Source organism: Trachypithecus francoisi, unplaced genomic scaffold, assembly GCF_009764315.1.
Source record: "Trachypithecus francoisi isolate TF-2019V2 unplaced genomic scaffold, Tfra_2.0 Lachesis_group11, whole genome shotgun sequence".
Classification (NCBI taxonomy): domain Eukaryota; kingdom Metazoa; phylum Chordata; class Mammalia; order Primates; family Cercopithecidae; genus Trachypithecus; species Trachypithecus francoisi.
In genome coordinates, this window is record NW_022681456.1 from 51,390,006 (window position 1) to 51,398,706 (window position 8,701).

Genomic DNA, 8,701 nt, shown 5'->3' on the forward strand with positions numbered 1-8,701 from the left:
TGGGAAGCTGAAAGTGCAGCTTTCAGTCTGTGACCAAAGGCCTAAGTGCCCCTGGCAAACCACTGGTATAAGTCCAAGAGTCCAAAAGCTGAAGAACTTGGAGTCTGATGTTACAGGACAGGAAGCATCCAGCATGGGAGACAGATGAAGGCCAGAAGACTCAGCAAATCTGCTCTTCCATCTTATTCTGCCTGCTTTATTCTAGCCACGCTAGCAGCTGATTGGATGGAGCCCACCCACACTGACCCACCCACATTGAGGGTGAGTTTGCCTCTCTCAATCCACTGACTCAAATGTTACTCTCCTTTGGCAACATCCTCACAGACATACTCAGGACGAATACTTCACATCTTTCAATGTAATCAAGTTGACACTCAATATTAACCATACACACTTTCTGGGGCCCTGGGAGTTAGAACTTCATCATATGAATTTTGAAGGGACATAATTCTCCCACGACAGTAGCCAGCATTTAATAAATGCTAACTATGAGTCTTCATTATCCTAAACATTTTTCATGTGCTGACTTGTTTAATCTGTGAAACAAACTGACGAGCTAGATACTATTAGAAATTCCATTTTACAGATGTGAAAACTGAGGCACAGAGATGGTAAACAATGTTCTAGAAGTCACAAAGGTAGTTAGTGGCAGAGGAGGCTATAAATGCAGGTAGTCTGCCCCAGATCTGCTTTCTTAGCCACCATAGTGTTACGTTAATTGGACAAATAAAGCCTGAATATATTGAAAGTGAACTCGCAGCTCAGAAGATGACTTCATACTTTGACTCCACCAACTATGCCCTTTGGAAAGCCATCTGATCTCTTTCAGTCACCCATAGCCTCCATTTTTTGTGAGGAAAAACTGACAAAATGATGAAAAGCTCTTATGCAAATAAGAAATACAATATAAATGTCAACAGTTGTGGTAATTTAATCAGTAGGAGTATGTTTGTCACTTATATTTATGGCAGCCTAGCTACTCAGCTGAGATAGGACTGTGTTGAGAAAATAGATCTAGACAATATGGATGAAAGAATATCATATTATGTGTGGCAGTAAACCTTTTTGGCTCCTCTAGTAAATTCCACATAGTACTAAACAGTCTCAAGCCTTGTACATTTGTAGATTATAATTTTACAATTAAGTGCAAGATGTATTGTTTTAAAACCATTCAAAGGTGAAAAAGAACCAGGAACTGTTGTGCCAAAGCTCTAGGCTCCAGTGTCATTTGAAGCTGGCCTGGCATTTGTAGCTAGTTGTTCACCTGTTGGATGTAAGCAATCTCATCAAACACCAGCATCAAAGTCACTCTGAGACTGTCCCAAAGCAAGACAAAACAAGGCCACTTCTTATTTTTTAAAACACAGCAAAAACAAGGTCACTGTGCCATCTGCAAAATAACAAACGTCTCCCTTTCATGGCTAACATGAGTGACTTCTACTTCTTTACCAATTACAGCTTTAGCCTCATTCTCATCTGCCTTACATAGAGATGATACTTACTGAGCTATCAGAACACAGAATTGCCTCCTGCTTTTTGTCAGCACTTAGACTGAAGTCCGGCCTACTTAGATTCTCCTCAAAAGCACCCAACCAAAGCACAAACCCCATAGTAGACTTTTTTTCTAACTGTCTCTAATTAGTGTGCTAGGGCTGCCATAACAAAGTACCACAGACTGGGTGGCTTAAATGATGGAAATATATTTTCTCACAATTCTGGAGGCTAGAAGTCCAAGAACATTACGTGTCAGCGGGTTTGATTTCTTCTGAAGACTCTCTGTTTGTCCTCTCTGTTTGGATAGCTCCCTTCTTGCTGTGTGCACATATGGTCCTTTCTTTGTATAAAAAATATCAATCTTTCAATGTGTCAAAATTTCTTATTATTAAAAAGCTAGTCGGACTGGAATAGAGCCCATCTTAATGGTATCATTTTAACTTAATCCCTGTAAAGGCCTTATCTGCAGATATAATCACATTGTGAGGTGCCATGGTCAGGGCTTCAACATATGAATTTTAGGAAAATATGATTCAGCCTATGAAACCTCTTGCTATGATGTCCCACAGTTTCCTATGTGTATTCTTCCTCGCTGCAATAAGTAATAAACTCAACTTGTTCAACTGCAGGTATGTTTCTGGTGGTCTTTAGCTGAAGGGTATTGATAAAAGTACTGCAATTGCCCAACTAAAATCTGGGTTTTAGTTACCAGCATTGCTAGTGTTACTAGCATTTAAAGTACTATCTTCCAAAGTGATAGACTTATAAAGATCTTTTTGGTTCATAAAGTTTAGGAAGAAAGGACATCCAAAATGGAATCTATTTCAATACAGACTATTTGAACATCTCCACTTTGCCTTTGGCTTTACAGATCACATAGGCTTGAGGTAATGCTCCATTCACATATATTTCTAGTTTATCCTTTTTTTTGTTTGCATAAAAGTGGGAGGTTGTGAATATCATGTATCCCGTCTTGTCATAAATTGTATCACACATGATTCAGTACAATGCTCTAGTTTTATATATTCTTACGTTCTTCCTACCCACATGGAGGGGAAAAAAGAGGTTTATACTGGTGTGAGCTGCCCAATTTAGTTACTAACTGTCCACCCACTGTTCTTTTCTTTGCACCTCATGCTTATTCTGCGGTTCGAATGATCAAATTAAATGGTAGACCTAATTAACTGTAAGAACTTTGTGAGCTTCTAACTAAAAAATTTGCTGCTTCTGGCTCACTTTCTTTTTTCCTCACAGAAAAGCGGCTTTATACTTAACGGCTTATTACTGTCTGATAATTTATACAGTATTTGCCTACACACACATGCACATTCAACTAATTTGATTCTAACACCTTAATTCATGTGCCCATATTCTGTGGCTTGAAATCTCCCTATGGTTGCATAGCAACCTCTGCAAGTTGCGAACAACAAAATGACTTGTTGTGGGGTACTAGGAGAGAGAGTTTCAAGTAACATGGAGCCAGGATTTCCATAAGTAACTTTTTGTTTCTCATATACTTTGATAGAAGCATGTTTAAAGGGGGAGGATTGGAATCTGAGATTAATCAGAGAAAAACAAGTATTAGACACCAAAGAGAAATGTTTAGACAAGTTGATAAATCAACTGGCTTGATGGGTTCAATGGTTTTTGTCCTTTGTTGAAATGTGAGTTTCAGTCTGTGACTTGAATTTTAAATGGTGTGAGCAAAGAGGTTTATTTTTAACATAATAAGATTAATTCATAATATATTGAAGCTAAAGCCAAACTATAAATGATGTCAGGTGCTGGAGGTAAAGCTGTATGAGATACAAACACTATTGCAAAGATGTTTCATAAAATAATTCAGTTCTGTTTTCCACGACAATCAACAATTTTTTCTGGCTTTTGTTTTAGACCTCTGATGTACTAGGGGTAGGGAGGTCAAAAGTCTCAGTGCCTTAGGACCCTATTCTTTCTGAATAAAATCTGTAGTCTTCCTATGGGAGGTCCAAACTGGAGGAATAATTTTTTTCATCTTATTTAAGCAGGTTGCTATTTGTAGAATTTGTAGTGTTGACAACTCCACCCTTAATATCCATTGTATGCTTAATGTACCTAATTAAAACATATGCACACAGAGAAAATTTCCCATTTATGATGTAGCACACTAGGGAATGTTTTCTAATACTATACTTTTCATTTGATTGCATTATAGTGTTCCTTTTAAATCCATTCTCTAGTATCTTATTCTTCCCATATCTATTACTTTTTTTCTGTCTGAGCTGCTTATGATCATCTAAGCAGTTTCAGTGTGCCAAAAAGTAGTGGCTACAATAACGATTTTCATCCATTCTGAATTTAGGCCCTGTTAATTAATTTGTGATTCAGAAAATCATTTTAGTAGTAATGGACTACTCCTGGTGCTTGGAGACTGCACTCTCAATGAGATCCATATTTTGTATTTTGTATGCAGAAATGTCCAAGAGTAGTACTTTTGCTGACTCTGGATCTGATGTCTATAATAAACCCTAAGATCAATACCATATAAAGTCAATCATCTAGTGGAGGGAAAGCATAACTAATATTTATTGAGCACCAACCATGTCAGTGTCTATTTATATGCTATTCTCAATGTGAACAGCAATAAGATGGGTATTAATACATGACTTAAGTAATGAGATAACCAAGTCTCAAAGAAATAAAAAAAAAGTAATCATGCCCCACATCTAAGAAGTAACAGGTGTAGCACTCAAACCTATTCGTCTGACGTGTATACTCTTTCCTACCACCCCACTGTGAGATTCAGGGACTTAACATTTAGTAACTATTCTTTGTCAGCTACTGGTGGGAGATTTATATGTACTATATGTATAATATATTCTATAAGGTTCTCTGGATCCTTCAAAGACTTCTAATCCATGGCTTCTGAACTCAAACACCTTGTAACATATTTAAGAAGATTAATTTTATGAGGCAACATTAAAGTAACAGAACAGAGGTGGAGATAATTGCTGCAGGAGCTGAGAGACTTCACTAATCCTCAGGTTGTAGCTCGACATTCAGGAAGCCTATGTTCGTGTTCTACTTTTCTGCTTTTGTCACAAATTGCAGGAGCGCTATATATTTATGACTTTTTGCATATTGAGTGATTGTGGAACAAATGGGTACAACCAGCTCTACCACTTACTACAGTGAATTCTAGGCAAGTCAACTAATTTTTTGTGCCTAAATTTCTCCATATGTAAAATGTACACAAAAATAGCGCCCAGTTTATGATATTGCTGTGATGATTGAATGAGAGCTAGGAATGATGATTAATGATGATTAAATAAGAGCTTAGAAAATTTTAAATTTTTATCATTATATAAATGTTGTTTCAAAAATAGACTTTGTGATCATAAAAACCTAAAGTTAGTTTGGTGTTAACATGGTTAGAACTATAACAACAGAATTTGTGTTCGCATGGGATGTGATTACTCATATACTCACAAAATCAATGAAATTTGCTTCAGTGAGTATTTAGCATTTACTATGTGCAGGCATTTGGTTAGAAAAAGAAAATTAAAAAAAAAAAGATAAAAATCCTTGTTCTTGTTAAAGTTATAGGCCAGTAGGGAGCAGAAGAGACACGCAATAAACAATAAATGTAGTGACTAGGTAAATATTATATATATATCTGGCATCCAAGTGAAAAGAATACTCAATCTTAAAGAGTTATGAGCTGAAAGGAGTTATTGCACTTTAAAAAGTGGTCACAAAAGCAATTGACAGCGTCATGATTGTCCTAACTTTAAGGTATCTTTTCATAACTGCTTACTTTAATGTTAATTAATGGTTAAGCACTTTTATACTTTGTTTTTATAATTCTTACAACTTTGTAAGATAGGTATTTTCAGCCCTGTCTTTTAGGTGAGGAAAAGAAACTTGCATTTGGTGACGTATCTGGATGTGGTAGAGTTTGGATATAAATTCAGCTTCATCTGACTTTATAGCCATGCTTCTAACTACTAGGGAATTATGTCTATCCCTGCCTGAGAGCTATTTTTTTCCCTTGGCAGCAAAGATTATTAGGTTCAGGTTACTGGTGTATGATTTGAGACAGTATTCCTTTCTTCTTGTCATTAATGATTTCTAGGTATTGTTGAAACTGATGGTAAAAAATGTTAGTAAAGGAAAGTAAGAGAGGACATCTAATTCAGTCCATCATTTCAGAAGCAGAGCCATATCAGAAATGTAAATTGTAAAAAATGCCCCAGAAAACAGGAACTGGTTGAAAGTTATAATGGGATGCCCTCTCTCACCACTCCTATTCAACATAGTGTTGGAAGTTCTGGCCAGGGCAATCAGGCAAGAGAAAGAAATAAAGGATATTCAATTAGGAAAAGAGGAAGTCAAATTGTCCCTGTTTTCAGATGACATGACTGTATTTTTAGAAAACCCCATCGTCTCAGCCCAAAATCTCCTTAAGCTGATAAAACAACTTCAGCGAAGTCTCAGGACACAAAATCAATGTGCAATAATCACAGCATTCTTATACACCAATAACAGACAAACAGAGAGTCAAGTCATGAGTGAACTCCCATTCACAATTGCTACAAAGCGAATAAAATACCTAGGAATCCAACTTACAAGGGATGTCAAGGACCTCTTCAAGGAGAACTACAAACCACTGCTCAACAAAATAAAAGAGGACACAAACAAATGGAAGAACATTCCATGCTCATGGATAGGAAGAATCAATATTATGAAAATGACCATACTGATCAAGGGAATTTATAGATTCAATGCCATTCCCATCAAGCTACCAATGACTTTCTTCACAGAATTGGAAAAAACTACTTTAAAGTTCATATGGAACCAAAAACCTGGAACCAAAAAAGAGCCTGCATTGCCAAGACAATCCTAAGCCAAAAGAACAAAGCTGGAGGCATCACGCTACCTGACTTCAAACTATATTACAAGGCTACAGTAACCAAAACAGCATGGTACTGATACCAAAACAGAAATATAGACCAATAGAACAGAACAGAGGCCTCAGAAATAACACCACACATATACAGCCATCTGATCTTTGACAAACCTGACAAAAACAAGAAATGGGGAAAGGATTCCCTATTTAATAAATGGTGGTGGGAAAACTGGCTAGCCATATGTAGAAAGCTGAAACTGGATCTCTTCCTTATGCTTTATACAAAGAATTAATTCAAGATGGATTAAAGACTTAAATATTAGACCTAAAACCATAAAAACCCTAGAGGAAAATCTAGGCAATATCATTCAGGACATAGGCCAAGACTGAAACACCAAAAACAATGGCAACAAAAGTCAAAATAGAAAAATGGGATCTAATTAAACTAAAGCGCTTCTGCACAGCCAAAGAAACTATGATCAGAGTGAACAGGAAACCTATAGAATGGGAGAAAATGTTTGCAATCTACCCATCTGACAAAGGGCTAATATCCAGAATCTACAAAGTACTTAAACAAACTTATAAGAAAAAAATCAAACAACCCCATCAAAAAGTGGGTGAAGGATATGAATAGACACTTTTCAAAAGAAGACATTTATGCAGTGAACAGACACATAAAAAAAATGCCCATCATCACTCCCCATCAGAGAAATGTAAACCAAAACCACAATTAGATACCATCTCACACCAGTTAGAATGGCAATCATTAAAAAGTCAGGAAACAACAGGTACTGGAGAGGATATGGAGAAATAGGAACACTTTTACACTGTTGGTGGGACCGTAAACTAGTTCAACTATTGTGGAAGACAGTGTGGCAATTCCTCAAGGATCTAGAACTAGAAATACCATTTGACCCAGCCATTCCATTACTGGGTATATACCCAAAGGATTATAAATCATGCTACTAGAAAGACACATGCACATGTATGTTTATTGCAGCATTATTCACAATAGCAAAGACTTGGAACCAACCCAAATGTCCATCAATGATAGACAAGATTAAGAAAATTGTGGCACATTTACACCATGGAATACTGTGCAGCCATAAAAAAGGTTGAATTTATGTCCTTTGTAGCAACATGGATGAAGCTGGAAACCATCATTCTGATCAAACTATCACCAGGACAGAAAACCAAACACTGCATGTTCTTACTCATAGGTGGGAATTGAACAATGAGAACACTTGGACACAGGGCAGGGAGCACCACACATTGGGGCCTGTCGTGGGGTGGGGAGAGGGGGGAGGGATAGCATTAGGAGAAATACCTAATGTAAATGACGAGTGAATGTGTGCAGCAAACCAACACAGCACATGTATACATATGTAAGAAACCTGAACGTTGTGCACATGTACCCTAGAACTTAAAGTAGAATAAATTTAAAAAAAAAGAAATCAAGGATTCAGAACAAGGAAAATGGCCAAACTAACAGGAAATTGGAATGAGGGAAACATATCTGAATTGATCTGAAAAGTCTGACAGACTTTTCAGACGTTTCGGTTTAAAACTGGTTGTTTCAAAAACAGCCGGTTTTAACCTGTTTTACATACAGTATTATGCATGAAAGTTTCTTCAGGCATGCTTTATTTTAAATCCATCAATTATTGCAGACTTCTCGTTCAATTGTTGTATGAAAAAAATGGAAAATGTTCAGACAGGGAATAAGCTAAGGCTGGCAAAAGGAGAATTAAAAGAATATTTCTACATGTTTTCAGTAATCACTTATTTTTTCTTTTTTTGGGGGGACAGAGTCTTGCTCAGTCACCCAGGCTGGAGTGCAGTGGTGCCATCTTGGCTCATTGCAACCTACACTTCCTGGGTTCAAGCAATTCTCCTGCCTCAGCCTCCTGTGTACCATCAACTATCTTAAAAAGAAAACATTACAGATAACTTTGAAACCACTGTGTATTCTTCTGCAAACCTATTTCTTTCTCATCCTCTCTCTCCTTCACTACTTCTCCTTCCCCCGAGGTAACCACCCCTTCACTACTTCTCCCTCCTCTGAGGTTTTCCTTTATGTGTCCATCATCACCAGGAATCTTTTTATATTTTACGATATATGTTGGTTTCCACAAACCATAAATTAAATTTCCAATTTTACCTATGTACAGGAATTGGTATCCTGAAAAAGTATGCTGACAAATGCCTGGAAAGACTGGTTAAAATATAAGAAACATTTCTCAAGCATGAAGTTAAACTCATGAGAAAGGAAATCACAAAAAATGAGGATGGAATTGAAAGCCAAAATGATAAGGGACC